This window comes from Sminthopsis crassicaudata, chromosome 4 (genome assembly GCF_048593235.1).
Source record: "Sminthopsis crassicaudata isolate SCR6 chromosome 4, ASM4859323v1, whole genome shotgun sequence".
NCBI lineage: Eukaryota > Metazoa > Chordata > Mammalia > Dasyuromorphia > Dasyuridae > Sminthopsis > Sminthopsis crassicaudata.
Window position 1 is genome coordinate 130,893,328 of NC_133620.1, and position 19,763 is coordinate 130,913,090.

Below are 19,763 nucleotides of genomic sequence, written 5' to 3' on the forward strand. Positions count from 1 at the left end.
GATGGACATTGTGATGAGGATTTTTCCTTTACTCAATTCCCATTCTGTGGGACCAAGTAAAGGGAAGACTTTAATGTCCTGTTCAGAAGAGAGCATCAATCTTTCAAACACTAATCATCCAAATGGTAGAATATAGAGAACAATAAAATATACAACAAGAATATGGTTCAGGCCAGATTATTCCTTTGTTCATCAGAGATGCTCATATCCCCTTCCATTAAAATGATAACTCCTATTAGGTAACTATTATACATTGGGTGAAATCCCAGCTCAGTCCTAGGAACTGCAAATCCATTGATTTAAACAGCTAGACTGGCTTTCAGGAAAGTTGAAAGAAAATATTAAAACTTTTTTCCCCTATTTGCAGGAGAAACAGGTCATTCATTAATCAGGAGCCTATAGATAGATAGTTGCTGACAAAAGAAAAAAATTATTCACTTTCCATATAACTTCTCTTTTCCTTCTAGCAATTATAATGGAATATATAAGGCTATTTCTTCACATGACAGTTTAGTACACTATAAAGAATAGTGGTTTTTGATTCAGAGGGCCTATGTTCAAATTCTGCTTGCTTCTGGTACAACTTTCATCTTAAGGCAAGTCACTTAAATTCCCCCAGTTTCATCATCTGTAAATATATGAGGAGATTAGACTAGATGATCTCTACCTGGAGTAGTTACACTCCCTGGGAGAGGTACTGAAGACCACAGATCAACTCCGTAGCTAGATATTAAGGAGATATTTCTTTTAAGAAACACTTAGACCCTTTAGTATCATTCTGTTGCTATGCCACCATCTTTATCCCTCTGTCTCACCAGCAATTCCTAATACTGGACTGAGCATTAGAAGGCAACTGGATGAGAGAAAAATCCATGGCCATCATAACCTAAAGCATGCAAATGACTGAGGATGGGTACTGAAACTGTGTATTTTGAATTAGTGATGTCACCCCTTTATAAGAAAGTACTTAATGTCACATAGTACTTAGATAAATCCTAGAGATTAGATGTTACTGATGCTTATGGTGATTCATTCCCTAGGTCTGCTTTATTCAGACATTATGTTTTTCTTTCTGCTGCTGAATTGCCATATCTGAAGATTGCCCTTTTTAGGGATGTTGGGCTTAGTTTTGGAATTTATAGAAGCTTACTAAGAATTGAAAATATAACATCTAGCCTAAGGTGTTTTTTTTTTTTTTTTAATGAAAGAAGTAAATATAAAAGTAATAATTGGAGATGACTCAATTTTAGAAGAATTTACATTCTATTTACTTCCTAATAGATAATAAAGATCATAGTTGGTGACTCACTTTACTTCTTCTTTAGCTAGGAGAATAATCTTCAAATTGGGGTAGCATATGAGCCACACTCTAGGACAGGCTGCTGCCTCTCCCTTAGGGTTCTAAAGTATCCTGAGTACTGTAGGGGGTGTCTTTGATATTGTTATTGACTCAAGTCCCCACTCTGTCCCTTTCATTTGTTAAGATCAATCACTAAAAGCCCTTATTGTCAAAAGGCTTTTCCATAGGTTATTTATTTTGGACATATAGCAAGAACAAATGTACAGATATTTTCTCCAGAATCTTTGGTTCATACACTCCTCTACCACTGATCTCTGAAGAAGTAAGTTTGGAACTTATCTCATTTTCTACACATGGGTCCCACCAAATTCACAAATTGCATCATGACTGCCAGATAAATCTCTTTTCTAGCTCCCCAGAGCTAGGAAAATTCCTAGGATGTTCCTTCCCTTTCCCTAATCTCTTACTTTTTACCTCATCTCAAGAAACCCAGCAGATCTATTGTTTGTCTTTTTTTTTTTGTTTGTTTGTTTCCATAGCTTTTAGCATAATACTTCCTAAAAAGTGGTATTTAATGCACATCTTCCTTCTGACTTGATTTTCTCAGACCTTAGCCTTTGCTTACATATGTCATATAATTATCATGTAAAATTTGCAGAGAGTAAATTTTGAAGGCAAAGAATATCATGCTGATCTTTGTATCTTCTGAGCACTTAGCATACTGGGCTTCCTAAATGTTTGTTGAATTATCTTATCTTTGTTCAAAGATACTGAAACAAACTTTTGAATTCCAGAAAAGTAACACTCTTCACTTCTCTGGATTCCCTACCCTTCCCAAGATAGGAATGCTTATTTGAGTATTTTGGTAGATCTGTTAATTCTTTAAGTCAGGAATATTTTAGGACATGCCTTTACTTTCTAAAATTTTCTACTCTTTGAAGATTAGAATGTTTATTAGATTGTGCTTTGTTGGTTGATTGTTGAAATTTTAGGCCGTAGGTAACCAGAGCAAACTCAGTGCCTCTGTGTTTTCAATGTATCTACCTTGTTTAAACTTCCCTACTTTGCTTATTTCTTATATAGATTTTCCCTAGCCCCATTTTTCCTTTCTCTTTTTACCCATCTTGCCCTTATAGTTCCATTTAAAAGCAGCCAAGATGGATCTACAAAAGATCTACAAATAATACCTTCTCCTGTTTGTTGAAGTGTGAGGGATTGTGGATGTGGAATATTGCATCTATTGTTAGACTCAATTGATTTAGTTTTGTCAAATTCTTTTTCCTTTTATTCACTATTATTATAAGGGATAAATCTGATTTGGAAATCAGAGAGGGATATATTTTAAATGAAGATAAACTAAAAAGATATCAATAAAAATAAGAAAGTTTTTAAAAGTATTAAAGCGGGGCAGCTAGATAGAGCACCAGCCTTGAATTCAGGAGGACCCGAGTTCAAATCTGGTCTCAGACACTTAACACTTCCTAGTTGTGTGACCCTGGGCAAGTCACTTAACCCCAGCCTCAGGGGGGGAAAAAAGTTAAAAGCATTCTCTTTTAGTAATTGTAATGATTCAACAGTTTGTTTTTTTTTTTCCCTTCAGTTACTAAATACTGAGTACTTATTTTTGTACTTACACACACTTTTCATGGGAATTTAAACTCTTCCTCATCTCCTTTCTTTAATACCTGATGAAGAAAAAAAGGATATTTATAACACACGTCTGAAAGTTTATAGTAAACATCTTTTCTCCATGACCATCCAAGGCAAAGTCTGAAGATAGAGAATGAATGTAGTTTTTCCCCCTAGTCCTCCACTTCCACTTGAAATATCTTTAATGTCTTGTTGCACAGATTTGTGTTTTTTCTCACTTTCAGTTTTACTGATACATTTTGTTTTTAGATTATATGTATTTAGAAATTTTTCACAATTCATGAAAAGTCTCTTAACAGTCATGTAGAGAAGCAAAATTAATAATACAGTGACTTCATCTGAAAATACATACATTTCACATTTGTTTCTACTTCTTACCTCTTTGTAAAAAAATGAACAAAAAGCTATTTTCATTCCACTTGCCACCTATTAAAAAAAGAAAAAAAATTCTCAAAATAAGATGCATAGTTAAGCAAAGCAAGTTGCTCCAATGGCTTACCCAGAAGAGATAAATATATGTGTTAATATCAATATTGTTGTTATTCATTCATGTAGGACTTTGTGATTCCATTTGGAGTTTTCTTAATAAAGATCCTGAAATGTGATAGCATGATGAATCATCTATATTCTTGAATCATGAATGATCATTGTAATGATTACAATTCTTAATAGTTTTCAAAATCATTTGTTTTTACAGTATTATTGATGAGGTTTAGATTTGGGGAACCCAAATAAAATTAGGGTTTCTGGTGGTTAGGGAGTTAAATGAGGTCTAGTGGCAGGTTTGGGGTTCAGGTTTGGCTCCCCTGCAACCCCTCATGATTTGGTGCAACGGTAGGGAGTTTTGGGGAACTCCCTTGCAGAGGCTCCCTGTAAAGGAATTTACAGACCTGAAAGCCTAGATTGATAAGTTTATTATGGAGATTGGAAGTAAGGTTAGTCTGGTTAGGAAATAGGTGAGAGTAAAGAGAATATGGCACTGGAAAAAGTATTCCAGTGGGCAGAGGCCTTTGGAGTGCCAAGCATAGCATGGCATGTTTGGAACCTCTGCCAAGAGAGGATTTTAGTTTGGCTCTTTTTAAAATGAGAGATTTAGCTAAAGGAAGCCTGTGGGTAGAGTCCCAAGTTGGCTCCTTGATGGGTTTCAGCTAGGGCTAGAATTTGAATTGAATTCTGTATGTTTCAGGACTGAGCTGACCCCACACAGATAACAAAGATGAAACTGTTTGTACTTGGGGTGGGGTCCATCATTAAGGCAGAGTTGAAGGAGATTTTCCCCTTTAAGGATTTTTCAGAGTTTTAGGGTCCCCTCTTCATTATTGTCATGGCACAAATTGTTCTCCTGGTTCTGTTCATTTCATTCGTTACTAGTTTTTGAAATGTTCCTTTAAAAATATTCATGTTGTAGTTAGATGGTATAGTGGATACTTTGGGTCCTGGAGTTAAAAAGATCCAAGTAAAAATCCTGCCTCAGATATATACTAGCTGTGTGACCCTGGACCTCAGTTTCCTCATCTGTAAAATGGGAAAAATAATAGCATTTACCTTTCAGGGTTGTTGTGGGAATCCGATGAGGTAAAATTGTAAAACACAGCACAGTGCATGGCACATAGTGTATTATATAAGGGATTATATTATTATTTAATGTATTGTATAGGTGCAAGTGATTTCTCAATGAGGGAAGGTTGATTGAAACTAAATTTGAACTTGGTATTTGAACTCATGGGATAGTAGAACTTACCTTGCCTCAGTTTTCAAATTTAAAATTGTGAGGAAGGAGGAACATAAACTCTCTTCTGTCTTGTTGACTCATTGATCAATCATTGAATGAAAGTGTTAAGATATTTCCTTTCTGATGAATCATCTTGCTATTTCTGGGCTTTTACTTCCTTGGGCCCTCCTCCTTTTCCAGGCAATTCACTAAATGATGCCTTTGGCAGCTGTCCATTATTATGTTTATTGGCCCCTTCCTGAGTGCTGGAACCTGTTTTATGCTCAAAGAACCAATGATGCTTCCTCCCTGGGACTCTTAATCATGGGGGAATTTACTTTATCTTTATCGCTCGCTCCCTCCCTCCCTCCTCCTCATAAATATGTTCATGATACCAGACCTAGGAAGTATGGTAATCGTTGTCCTAGCAGTAACAAGAATATTACAAGCAATGGATGCTATCTGGGTTCTTTTTACCATGACTTTAAGAAACAGGAAGTCTCAAGTTCATTAACGATTTTCCTTGGATGTTATATATCATTCTTTGTCATTGTAGATAATGGCAACTACTTATTTTCAGCAAAGAATCAATTTGGTTGATTTCCATTTGCTGTTTGAGGCATTGCCTAGAATGTTTAATGGTGATTAGCCTATTCACCAAATACTTTTTCTTTCATAATATAACAGGCTTATAGGCTCCATTTGCGAAGCCCATAGGATCCTCTTGGAATAAACAGGTCAGGCATTGAGGACTTTGGCACTTGCAAATCAGGAGGACTCATCCCCATTTCTACAGTTTATCTGAATGAGAAGGCATTTATTTATTAAACTACTACTCTCTGTGTTGAGTAGTAGAGATACAGAAATAAAATAATCCTTCCCTAGAGGGAAGGAGGGAACTCCCTGTTGGGGTAGACAATGTGTACTTATATAAGTATATAACAGGTAAGTTTAAGGAGGCAGCTAGGTGGTACAGTGGATATAATGCCAGGCCCAGGGTCAGAAAGACTCATTTTCCTGTGTTCAAATCTGGCCTCAGACATTCATTAGCTGAGTGATCCTGGGTGACTCACTTAATCCTGTTTGTCTCAGTTTTCTCATCTGTAAAATGAGCTGTAAAAGAAAATGACAAACCACTCCAATATCTTTGCCAAGAAAACTCTTAATATCACTAAGTCGGAAAAATGACTGAACAACAAATTTGAGAAGGGCATGAGCAGGTAGAGATAGGACATCTCTACTGATTACTAAATGGTCTATAGCTTTTCTATGGTTAGATTATTTCCATGCTAGATAAGTCCTCCCTACTTAAGTTATGCAGGGTTAAGATCCAATATTATAGAATCCCTTAAGACCTATAGCTTAAGATAAAGGTATGGCAAATATTTATTCCTATTGATAAACTGGAATTGAATCATTACAGCAAACATTGAGCAATAATTTTGTGTAGGGCACAGTAATGGAATGCAGTAAAACAAAGTCCCTCTGGGAATCTGTTATCCAGTAGAGAAGATAAGACCTGTACTGAAAAAAGTTGGGATGTTATGATGATAATAGCCGATGGAGGGAAGGAAGAGGGAGGTGATAAATGGACAAATAAGCTGGGAAACATCCAAGGGGACACACTGGTTAGGTCTCACTATTTGAATGCCTGACTCCTTGGATGTGTTGGGTAGCGGCATTTATTTATTAATTGTTTTTGTATTGACATATTTTATTTTACATTCCCTTCTTTTCTGACCACATCCTTCTTCCCTTTTGTACTCAGAGAGCCATAAAGGAATAGAAAAGAACGGAGAAAAAAAACAGTTCAGTAATACTACCCTTCATGCCCATAATTCCCATTTTCTCATGTCTTTTCCAGATCCAAGTCTTTGGTGATTATAATTGTACAGTATCTAATTTTGTTTTGTTTTTTTCCTTCCTTTTGCATTGTTTTAGTCATTCTGTATTTTGACAGTGTCACAGGTTTCAGAGAGGTAAAAAAAAGAAAGGATTGAGAAAAGACTATTAGATTTAGTAATTAAAAGAATATGAGTTGCTTTGGAGAAGGCAGTTTTACTTTAATGATAAGATTGGTACAGAAGCTTTTAAAATCAAGTCAGAATAATGTGGAGGCATTAGCTATGTAGATGACCTTCCAAAGAAATTTAGCCCTGAAAAAGTGGAGAGAGGTGTACTGCTGACAAGAATGGATGGATAAACTGAGGATTTGGGGAGAATGGAGGAGACCTGAGCAGTTTTGTAGCTAGTAGAGAAGAATCCAGTAGGCAAGGAACAACTGAAGATCAATGAGATAGTAGAAATGATAAAGGAGGCAACCTACTGGAGAAGATGAATTGGATTCAAATCATTACAGATGTCCTTTGTTATTATTGTTGCTGTTCAGTTGAGTGCAACTTTCTATGACCTCATTTGGGGTTTTCTTGGCAAAGAAATTGGAATTGTTTGTATTTTCTTTCATTTCATTTGACAGATGGGGAAACTAAGGCAAACAGGGTTAAGTGACTTGTCCAGAGTCACTCAGTTAATAACTGTCTGAGCCTGGATTTGAACTCAGGAGTATGAGTCTTCCTAATTCTCAAATCAGTGCACTATCCCTTGCAGTGCCATCTAGTAGCCATATATGTAATTACCTGCTTGTACCTCCCTACCCGTCCCTACCTCCCCAAATAGAATTTGGCATTTTTAAGGTCTGTCTTTCGTCTGTGTATCCCCAGTGTCTCATACAATGTTTTCTATATTGCAGACATTTAAATGCTTGTTGGAATGAATCCTAAGGATACATACACTAATTCCCCTTGATTGTTCATTTATCAAATGGAGAAATTCTCCAAGCTGTACAATATCTCATCCCAGACTTTGGCTATGATGTTAAATAGACTATTATCTTTGGAGTCCAAATCTTTGCTTTCTGATGGCTTTACTAACCATATGTAAGAGAATAGCCAAAAGATTAATACTTGAATTTTAATATTTTCTCTCTGTCTGCCTCAGCTTTCTTAAAAATGGAGATAATAATAGCACCTACCTCAGAGTTGTTTCAAGATTCAAAGAAGACAAGATTAGTAAAACACTTAGAATGGTGACTGGCAAAAAGAAGGTACTTATAAATACTTGTTTCCTTCCTTTCTCTCTTCTGTTCTTAATGTATTTAGATGCAGTTGTCTGGTGCAAGGTCTTTTTCCGCCCATTCGTTTCACAAGCTGTGATAGTCAGGAGACTTTTACATAGGAGCTATGCATTTTGAGATCCAAGTGTTATCATTATCTAGATCTGTGTCAAAATATTTTTATAGAAATACAGTGATTTATAGGTGAGATGTTGCAAGAAGAAAAGCAAGTTACTCCGTCAAAAGGATTGTCAGTGCAACCTACTCATAGCAAAATGCCACAGGAATGATTATATCTCACTCAGTAGTGGAAAAGATAGCCAAAGGACAAAAAACATGTACTTTTAGATTAAAAGACTGATGAGTTTATCTAATTTTTGTTTCACCCTTGTCAGAAGTGTTGTTCTGGATGAGTTCTTTAGTTTGCCCTTTTAACAGCCTAAGATTAACTTAAGATCAGCATTTGTTTTGTGAGCAAAGGAATTGAGTTTCCAGATATCCTTCTCTGCCAGATTTTGCTTTCTTGGAAACTAGGCAGTCTTACAAAGAGCAGTCTGCTTGGCTCGAAAGAGCAGGGGCCAATGTTGGAGGATCTGGATTGGTGACTTGTTGGAACTTACACAATAGTAAGCAGTTTTTATATCCATAAAGTAGAGATTATAATGCTTGCTTCTTTATCAGTAATAAAATATGATAGTAGCTACCTCTTAATTGAGAGGATGAAAAGAAATAACGTATATAAATCAGTTGATACTTATAGAGTATATGATAAATGAATTGTTTTATTAGTTGAAGAGCTGGGAAATGGGAAGAATTATATCTTCAGAAGCATTTCTTGAAAAAAATTTTTTTTGGAAGGATAAGATTTCATTACAATTCTCCTTAAAGCTAAAATTGATAAACTGCTGATGTTAAAGCTTAGATCCAGGGATTAACTTTATTAATTGGCATTGTTACTCAGAAAAGCAGTAATGTAGCAACATATAGAGGACCAGCCCTGACAAGAAGACCTGGATTTACATGTTTATTTCTGGTGCAGAAGAACTGGGTAATCCTTGGTCTTGAGGACAGTCACCATCTTTTGCTTTTCTTTGTATTTACAGGCAGTTAGGAAAGTGCACTGGAAAATGGTATTGGAATTTGAAGTTAAAATCTGGTCTTAGATACTCAACTGTTTCTCCTTATCTCTCTTTGTTCCTTCCTCCCTCCCTTCCCTCCCTCCCTTCTCTCCTTCCCTCCTCCCTTCTCTCCTTCCCTCCTTCCCTCCTTCCTCCCTTCCCTCCTTACCTTCCTTCCCTTCCTCCTTCCTCCCTTCCCTCCTTACCTTCCCTCCCTTCCTCCTTCCTCCCCTCCCTTTCTCCTTCCTCCCTTCCTCCTTCCTCCCTTCCCTCCTTACCTTCCCTCCCTTCCTCCTTCCTCCCCTCCCTTCCTCCTTCCTCCCTTCCTCCTTCCTCCCTTCCCTCCTCCCTCCCTCCATCCCTCCCTCCTTCCCTCCCTTCCTTCCCTCCTTCCATCCCTCCTTCCTTCCATCCCTCCCTCCTTCCATCCCTCCCTCCTTCCCTTCCTTTCCTTCCTTCCTTCCTTCCTTCCTTCCTTCCTTCCTTCCTTCCTTCCTTCCTTCCTTCCTTCCTTCCTTCCTTCCTTCCTTCCTTCCTTCCTTCCTTCCTTCCTTCCTTCCTTCCTTCCTTCCTTTCCTTCCTTTCCTTCCTTTCCTTCCTTCCTTCCTTCCCTTTCCTTCCTTCCTTCCTTCCTTCCTTCCTTCCTTCCTTCCTTCCTTCCTTCCTTCCTTCCTTCCTTCCTTCCTTCCTTCCTTCCTTCCTTCCTTCCTTCCTTCCTTCCTTCCTTCCTTCCTTCCTTCCTTCCTTCCTTCCTTCCTTCCTTCCTTCCTTCCTTCCTTCTTTCCTTCCTTCCTTCCTTCCTCCCTCCCTCCCTCCCTCCCTTCCTCCTTCCATCCCTTCCTCCCTTTCTACCTTCCTCCCTTCCTTTTCTTCTTTTCTTTCTTTTCTTTCTCAAGGCAGTTGTAGCTAAGGGACTTGCCCAAGGTCACACAGCTAATAAGCATTAAGTATCTCAGGTCACTTTTGAACTCTGGTCCTCTTGGCTCCAGGGCCAGCACTTTATCTCTGTTTCTTCATCTGTAAAATTGGAATAATAATAGCATCTACTTTCCAGGGTTGTTGTGAGGCTAAAATGAGATGAGTTTGTAAGATGTTTTGTGAACTTTTAAGTGCTACTTAAATGCTAGCAATCACTACTACTTCTATTACTGCTATGCTGCTGCTGCTACTACTATTACTATGCCTATTCAGGTGGTGGTATTTGTTTTTATCTGTAAAGTGAAAAGATTGAACAAGATATTATCCATCATCTCACAGGTGTCACAGGCTATGACTGTGTTCACATCAGTTATAGATAAACTGAACCCACTTAAGCTATTTATCTTTTCTTCTATTTAGCTGTGACTTACACATAGAGTGTAAATTATCTTTTAAAGGATTTGTTTTTCTTTTAACAGAATACTTGTTTGTTAAAAAAAAAAAAAAGTCAAACATAAATTCTTCTACCAGGATTACATTTTCTTCATGGGACTTAAGATCATTTACATTTATTTTAATTTTTCACAGTAATTTGTTATATGGCCACATGCAGTTTAGTAGTATTTTGGGGGAGGTTTATTTTTGACATTTCGATGTTGATAAAATTTGATTCTCCTTGATGCCTCTGAGAGGTGGATTAGGTAAGAATCAGGACTTTATCTGAGTACTTGCTTGTTAGGATTACTAAGTGAGAACTGAGGTTGTCTGGATAGTTACAAGGTGAGAACTCAGGTTGACTTGATAGAAGGAGCAAGCCCATTGGCTGAAGTGGTTCTTCCCAGAAGCCCTTGCATTATCCCACGCCCATTCTCTGGGAGGATAAAGAGGACAGCACTCCAGGAAGAGGAGAAGACTCTGAATTGCATCAGGCTTGACGGGGCTCTCTGCAGGAAGGGAAGTCACTTCTATGGACAAGAGTTAACAGCAACTGCCTGGAGACAACGGTTCGTTACAGGAAGAAGAATCTGTTGGAGAGATTTGAGTAGACACAGCAGATCTCTTCCAGAGAGCGATCCAGCAGCTTCTGGAGACGACAGCTCGCTACACTTGCTCCCAGGGGAATACAATGCTGCATAAATAGTTTGATTGAAATGCAACCCACTTCCAGTGAGAGAGAACTGATTAACTCTGAGTGCAAATTGAAGTATACTTTTCTCACTTTCTTTATTTTTCTTGCTTTTTAAAAAATGTGGCTAATAAAGGAATATGTTTCACAAGGGGAAAAAAAAATTTGCAAATTCTTGCAGTGAATGGGATCTCTAGGATCTTATCTGTTCATGTTGCCTCTTTCACACAGTGCTACTGGCCACTCAGTGTTAGCCTAGTGAAGAGTTAATATTGTCTTTTCACCTCTTCAGTCAGCGCTTTAGGAAGGCAAGTATGTGTAGACAGAAGGGACTTGCAAAACCCCAAAGTGCCCACGACATTCTGGTTCCTGACTGCAACATTCATCCTAACTCACTCCTACTTTCTCTCACAGATATTTTATCTCCTTTTTGGCATCATCCCCAAGATTTCTCACTTTCCTGAATGGATCTCAAAACTATTGATCATAGTCTCAAACTGATGAATGCTGTAGTCTACATCTTTCCTAAGTTTATCTATAGCATTAGACTCCAAAGAGACTGTATGTACATGAGGCCAGGTTTTGAAGCTCTATATCTTTTTAAGTCTTACCTCTTGGTAGTGGTAGCAGCAGCAAAATATTTTGCTGCTCCTAATATTGATCTTTTATTACTAGGAATTTGAGTTTATATATTGAAAAAACTCACTAATCCCATAATAAAGCAGTGTCAAAATTAGTTTCTTGGAATGTCCTTAGAAACCATCCTCTTGTTTATATAGTATTTATATAGGGCAGCTAGGTGGTGCAATGGATAGATCCTGTGGTCAAGAAGATATCTTCCTAAGTTCAAATATGGCATCAAATACTTAATAGTGTGTGACCCTGGGAAAATCCCTTACAGTTTTCCTCAATTTTGTCAACCATAAAATGGCAAATTGCTCATTTTTGTCAAGAAAACCCCAAATTGGGGCCACAGAGTCAGACATGACTGAAAAACAACTGAAGAACAACATAGAAAGTTAGTAGGAGAAGGGATTTTTTGAGACTTTCTATTCTAACTCTTCATTTTGCAAAAGATAGCATTGAGGCTTATGGAAGAAAAGCGTTTTGTCCTATAGCTAGGTAAGCATTATGGTGATAAGAATGGCATACTAGAATTGATAGGAGCCCTTGAAAATAGCTGCTGAAAACTAATCAGTGCATAAGATAATGACAGCTGGCTTTTGTATGGTGCTGAGAAGTTTGCAGTGTATTTTATATTATTTCATTTTTTTTTTAATCCTTGCAATTCTAGGAGCTAGGTACCACAGTTATCCCCATTTACAGATGAAGAAACAGACTTTGAGAAGTTTAGGAAGTTATTCAAGGTCACACAGCTGGTAGATGTCCTAGGTAGAATTTAAACTTGAATCTTCCTGTTGGAAAGTCCTATGTTCTACTCTCTGAACTACTTACAAACCTCTTCATTAGTAGTGACTTTGGATTCTGGAATATGGAACTCATGAGTATTTTTTTAAAAATTTTTTCTGATTATACATGTATATTAATTTTTAATACACTTTTTTTTATTAAAGCTTTTTATTTTTCAAAACATATGCATGGACAATTCTTCAACAAAACCCCTTGCAAAACTTTGTGTTCCCATTCCCACACCCCCTTCCTCCACACCCTCCCCAGATGACAAGTAGTCCAACATATGTTAAACATGGTAGAAATATATGTTAAATCCATTATATGCATACATATTTATATAATTATTGTGCTGCACAAGAAAAATCAAATCAAGCCAGTTAAAAAAAGGAGAAGCAAAATAAAATAAATACACATTTCTCTGAGTCATGTTGGGAGAGAAAATCAGACAAAAGGTAAAAACCATGAGAGAGAAAAAATAGAATAAAAAGAAAAAATAAGTGAACATAGCATGTGTTGATTGACATTCAGACTCCATAGTTCTCTCTCTGGATGTAGATGGCATTTTCTATCTAAAGTTTATTGAGATTACCTTGGATCACTGAATTGCTGAGAAGAACCAAGTCTTTCATAGTTGATCTTGCCACAGTCTTGCTATTACTATGTACAATGTATTCCTGGTTCTGCTTGTTTCAATCGGCATGATTGAACACTCTTGTGTGTTGATGAAAATTAACATAGCATTTTAAAGTTTACAAATTGCTGTGTGTATTGGTTATTTGAACCTCAGGACAAGCCTATGAGTTGGTTGTGATAGGTTTTATTTCCAGTTTATAGAAGGAGAAACATGAGCTCAGAGATAAATGACTTGTTCAGGGTAGTAAAGTTGGTAAACGGAATTGGAACCTGCATCTTGCCAATTCCAATAGCAAATCTCTAATACCAGCTAGCTTCTGTAAAAACTCAATGGGCATGTGCAGAGACTGGACACAGTGTTATATGCATCTTAAGGGCTTAATAAATGTATTAAATAAATGATCCAGTCATAGAATATTTGAGGTGGAAGAGGACCTCTAGGGTTTAACCAGAATTCTACTTGTACAGGAATACCCTCTGTAGCACCCTTGAAAAGTGACCAAATCAAATCATTAAACTTTTATTAATACCTTTCATATGGCAGGTACTCTTCTAAACCCTGGAGACTAAAAAAGAGGCAAAAGATAGTTCCTGCCCTCAAAAAACCTATGATCTACTGAAGGATCTATGTACAATGCTGTGTGTGTATATATAATATATATATATATATATATATATATATATATATATATATATATATAAATAGTATATATAAATGTGTGTATGTATAGATGCATGTATATGCACACAAATATATTACATATAGAAATATACAAACATAAGCAAATGTAAATAGGAGATGATAAATAAGAAATAATAAGAGAATAAATAAAAAATAATTAATAGAAGGAAGCCATTAGGATCAAGATAGGGAAAGTAGGGAAGGGATTTTAATAAAAGATAGTACTTTTGTTGGGACTTGAAGGAAGCCAGGGAGCTCAGTAGTCAAGGTACAGGAGGGAGAATATTCCAGTACATTCCCATTGGGGGGGGGGAAAGGCAGCCAAAGAAAACAGCTTAACTAGAGTAATGGCAGCATCCAAAGGAGTTGAGGGAGATGAGAGATATTGCAAAGATGAAGTTAGCAAGTCTTGGGAAAAAGTGAAGGTAAAAGAAAGAGAATAACCCAGAGTAATGTCTAGATTGAGAGCCTGGGAGTGGAGTTAGGGAACAGGATAATGAGTTCTCTATTGAATATATTGAGTTTGATGTCTACTGGACATCCACTTTGAGATGTCTGAAAGTCAGTCAGAGATATGAGATTAGAGGTAAGCAGAGATTGGGACAGGTAGACTTGAGAATCATCAGCCACACAGGTGGTCATTGAATCATGGGCTTCTGATGAGCATGCCAAGTGAAGTAGTAGCAAGGGGAAAGAGTAGACGGCCTAGGACCTCCCTGAGGGACTTTCACAATTAAAGGATGTGATTTGCATGGAGATCCAACAAAGGAGACTGAGCAGAAACAGTCAGATAGGTAAGAGGGCAACCAGGAGACTAGTGTCCCATCCAGTCTTTACTTGAGGACTTCCAGTGATGAGGGGTACTCTCTACTTCCCAGACAACTCATTTTAGTCTTGGAGCTTTTATAGGAAGTTTTTCCATCCATTAAAGTGAAGTTCTAAAATCTGCCTCTGCAATTTACATTGTTCCCAGTTTTACTTTCATGGTCTTGCAGAATAAGTATAATTCTTCCACGTACCAGGTTGTCAGTTTTTGTCAGCAGCTTTCATATTGCCTTAATTCAAGTGAATAAATATATTAAGGGGACACTATACATAAAATACTATGCCAGGGGATGGGGTTATAACTAAATGAACAACTGCCCCTGCTCTCTGGGAGCTTATATTTATATTAACAGCTATCTCTCCTCCAGATTTTCCACTGGTTTCCTATCAACTCACCATTGTGGTTTTCCTTTCCATATAAGCATTATGTAGCTTCTCAGCATCCCTTCTCAAAGGATTCCTTTGCTCTAAAGTGCTATAATTTTCTTCCTTTAGCCTAACACCTCATTAAACAACTTTTTGGATGTCATTTAATAATATTGTTTACTCTTAAATTTAGTTCTTTTTTTAAAGCTTTTTTCCCCCAAACATATACATAGTTACTTTTCAATATTCATCCTTGCAAAACCTTGTGTTCTAAATTTTTTTTCCCTCCCTTCTCCTCCCCACCTCACCTAGAAGGCAAGTAATCAAATATATATTAACCATGTACAATTCTTCTATACATTTTTTAAATTCAATTCAAGAATTTAATTCAATCTAGTAAATTTTTATTAAGTGCCTACTAGGTGCCACTATGTTTAAGTGCTGAAGATACTAGAAACTAGATAATTAGAAAAGAAACAGTCCCTGCCCTCAAAGAGCTTACAGTCTAGTAGGGAAAGTTAACATGAAAGAGGAAGCTTGACAAGGGGGATATAACAGGGAGCATATCTTGTTCTGTGAATTTGAAATCAAACAGAACTGCAGATGCAGAGTGTAATGAGCTGAAAAATCTATTTTCTTACCTTAAAAAAAGAAGACTTTAGGAGAACTTTGGTACTCTTCCCTACACTCAAAGTAGAGAGGATGCTGAGGGAGGTGGTATCAAGACTTGAATTAGCAAAATGGCGATGAGATTGAACATGATGAATTTCTCTGAAAAGAGGCATTTTGCTCGGTTCTTCATGCTTGAGAGCAATGGATGCAAAGTAGAGATTTTGATTCCATAAACCCCTCAAATGCCTTTATTTTTCCTATGAATTCTTGACCATTCATTCTACCTCTTGGATTTGTATAACTGAGTTTTTAAGCTAAAAATATGATAAAAATATAATATTTTATATTTATTGCTTTTAAGTCATCTTAAATTTGGCTTAGTGTTCTAGTCAGTTGAAATCTTGGATCAGCATTCTGTTAATCAGTGTGTTGGGTTAGTGATTCCTTCTAGCTTTGGGCTATCTGAAATTAAACAATTTTTCTGTGTTTTTTGTGACTGAAAGGTTCTCAACCTTTTTTGGGTCATGGAACGCTTTGGCAGTATGGCAAAACATATGGACCTCTTTTCAAAATAATGATTTTAAATGCATGAAAAACCCAAGCAAATTGTAGAAATAGTGATAATTTTTTTTTTAAAAGCAAGTTCACCACTGATGAACTTAACCTGATTAAGAACCCTTGATTGAAATAAATGATTAAAATGTTGAATAGAATAGGTTAAGAACTCATGTTTGGGGCATAGAGATCTCATTCCACTTCATATTAATTTACCCTTCAATTTTGAATCCATCTATGCTATGAAATGCTTTGCTGACAGGTGTAGTCTCTGTATTGAAAGAATATATCTACTTCCAGATTTCATTTTAAGCATTTTGCAAAAGAAAAAAACCAATTAACTCTTGTGGAAGACATTCACCCCTATCACCAGACACAACCTCTGAGCCTGAATTTTGTGGGAAAGTGAGAGATAGGAATCATATTCCCTTCTCTTGTCATATGTACTTATTTTTATTACTCATCTAGTACATCTTGTACACCTCTAGTTTGAGGCCATAAGGATTGGTGGCCTTCCCCATTTACTTCTTCTTTATTTGCATTCACTCAAAGTAGTTCCTGGTTTAATGATCTGGTGTTGCCTGTTTCTTGAGCAGGAGAACTATACCCTTCCATGCTTCAATTCTACTCCCACCTCAGATTCCTGAGGAATGTATCTGTTTTTAGTCTGGAGAGGAGGAAGTGAAAAGATACCCAGAATCCATAAATAAGGTATGGAATAGACAGTTTTATTCTCACCCGTGGTGAAATAAAATCTAAACTATCAGGAATTACAGAATGATTACTGCTAGTTGAGAGGCTTCAGACTTTGTAGGGACATTTGTAAACTCTCTTTGCAAGAGTGGCTTATTAAGTCTTGCATTTCTCTTCCTCTAAGTACAACCCAATCAGTGCCAAGTAGGCTCTTTTCTTTCAAGTGCTTTCTTTCTTTGCTTATGCCTTCATTGCTGTTTCTACTGCTTTAGTTGGAGATTGTTACTTCCTCTGGTACTTTGGAAAAAGAGAAGATGGAGAGGATTCTGGAATTCTGACCTACTCTATAGAGTAGGTCAGAAAACTTTAGATTCTCCAAATTTCCTCCACCAAAAAAAGAAAAAAAAAGATATCCTCTCAGAGAACCAGAAATAATTTTGAGGTAAAGCATATGTCCTCCTAAGACAGACCCAGGAAAATACCTTACTTCTTGAGATGGAGATATGGATTGAATGAAGTGTAAACATCTCTAGGCTGACTCTGCAGAATCCACAACCAAGCCCTGGGCAACTGGTTTGAGGGCTAACCTCAGCCTTAGAGTCTTTGATCTCTCAGACACTGTGGGGAGTCTGACTGCTGAGTAGAAGATTGAAGAATGTTCCATTGTTGAGGACAGTCTGACACCAAGAAATCACAAATTAAATCAAAAGAATGAAAAGTAGAAGAGAAAGTAAAACATCTCATCAGAAAAAAAACTACTGATCTGGAAAACAGATCTAGGAGAAATAATAGAAAAGTAGTTGGACTGCTTGAAAATTATGATTTTAAAAAAAGATAGTCTTAATATAATATTACAAGAAATTATCAAGGAAAATTGCCTTGAAGTTCTAGAACAAAAAAGCAAAGTAGAAATAGAAAAAATTTGCCAATCATCTCCTGAAAGAGATCCCAGGAGGAAAACTTATAGAAATTTCATGGCCAAGTCTCAAAGTTCTTAGATTAAGGAAAAAATATTGGAAGCAACAAGAAAAAAAAATTTAATATCATGGAACTAAAATAAAAATTAAATTAGACCTAGTAACTACTATATTGACTACATTGACCGACCATAGGTTTTGCAATGCTATGTTCTATAGAACAAAAGAGCTGTGGAGCTTACCCTGAAATACTGAATATAATCCTAAATGGAAAAAGAAGGAATATTTAATGAACTTAAAGATTTTCAGGATTTTGTAACAAAAATTCCAGATAGCATTCTGAAGAAATATAAGGTAAATATTAGAGATAAATTAAATGATTAAATTGTTTATATATGTGAAAATATTAGCAGTAATGTTATAATTGTCATCATCTGGGTAGTTTGAAAGAAAGGCATGGGCTGAACTGAGTGATGGGATGATTCTAAAAAATAAAATTATTGGAGAGATAAAAAGGAGTGTTACTTCATACAAATGAAGAATTAAAAAAAAACTGATAAGAAACTGGGAGGTATAGTGAGCAGTGCTGGCACCTTTCATCAGGAATGTGTTAAAGAGGGAACTATATTTTGTGTGTGTGTATGTGTGTGTGTGTGTGTGTGTGTGTGTGTGTGTGTGTGTGTGTGTGTGTATAAAAGTCTTCTAAATTAAAAAAGAAATAAGAGGGCAAAGGGATAGTATAAGGAAGGAATTCTTAGAGTACTGAGTAAGTTAAAGGATAAGAGGACGACATAATAGGTAGAAGTAGAGTAAGATAACAGGAAAATATTGGAGGGAATGGTGGAAAACTGGAACACTAATATATTGTTGGTGGAGTTGTAAACTGATCCAACAATTCTGGAGAGCAATTTGGAACCATGCCCAAAGGGTTATAAAACTGATTTGCATCCCAAAGAGACCATAAAAAGGGTGAGAGAACCCACATGTATAAAAATATTTATAGTAGCAAAAAATTGGAAATTGAGGGGATGCTCATCAATTGGGGAATGGTTGAACAAGTTGTGGTATGTAAATGTAGTGGAATACTATTGTTCTATGACAAATGATGAGCTGGATGGTTTCAGAAAAACCTGGAAAGATTTGCACTGATGCACTGAACTGATGGTAAATGAAATGAACAGAAACAAAATACTGTACATAGAAGAGCAATATTGTATGATGACCAACTGTGATGGATTTAGCCCTTCTCAGAAATATAGCGATTCAAGGTGATTCCAAAAGAATCATTGTGGAAAATGCTATCCACATCTAGAGAAAGAACTATGAAATCTGAATGCATATTGAAGCATATTACTTTCACTTTTTTCCCCTTGATTTTTCTTTCTTGTGGTTTTTCCTTTTTGTTCTGATTCTTCTTTCAGACATGACTGCTATGGAAATATGTTTAACATAACTGTACATGTTTAACCTATAACAGAATGTTTAATTTTAGGGGGAGGTGAGTAGGGAGGGAAAGAAGGGAGAGAGAAAAATTTGGAACTCAAAATATTATTAAAATGTAGGTTGAAAACTACATGTAATTGGAGGAAAAAACACTATTAAGTACAAAAAAATAAAGCAGAGAAGTGAGAAAGGATAGAGGGAATAGGGTTAAAAGAATAATGAAGAATAGGAAAAAGGAACATAAATATTGGAGCTTTGAATGTAAATGGGATAAATTTACCCATAAGATGGAAATAGATAGCAGTTTGAAAATTCGAGTCCAATAATATGTTGCTTTTAGGAAATGTTATAAAAATAAGAGATGCACACAAAGATAAAATAAAAAGCAGGAATAGAATTCAGTATGTAAAAAAGAAGCAGATAAAACCAATCATGATCTCAGAAAAAGTTAAATTAGATTTGATCAAAAGTGAAAAATAGAGAAATACAGTCAATTATATTATTCAATATTGTTTTAGACCATTCAAAATACCCAGACTGTATAAAGTACCTAAATATAGAACTGCAAAAAACAGACATAGGAACTGTATAGACACAAACATAAAATACTTTTTATATAAATAAATTTAGATTTAAATAATTAAAATTAATATGGTTCATGGGTAGACAAATTGGCCAATATAGTTGTT

General features: G+C 36.3%; 1 protein-coding gene across 3 annotated transcripts in view; it reads left to right on the forward strand.

Moving 5' to 3' along the window:
• The window catches only part of AGPAT4 (1-acylglycerol-3-phosphate O-acyltransferase 4), a 170,686-nt gene that overhangs the window by 14,982 nt on the left and 135,941 nt on the right, over positions 1-19,763 (forward strand). The window contains exon 2 of one of the 3 annotated variants that reach the window (XM_074309381.1): positions 7,659-7,764. The exons of 1 other annotated variant lie outside the window; for it this stretch is intronic. The gene's annotated coding sequence lies outside the window, so the exon portion shown is untranslated. Of the gene's footprint in view, positions 1-7,658; positions 7,765-8,380; positions 8,400-19,763 lie in introns of those variants that run through there. One more of the 3 variants, XM_074309382.1, reaches the window with a different exon arrangement.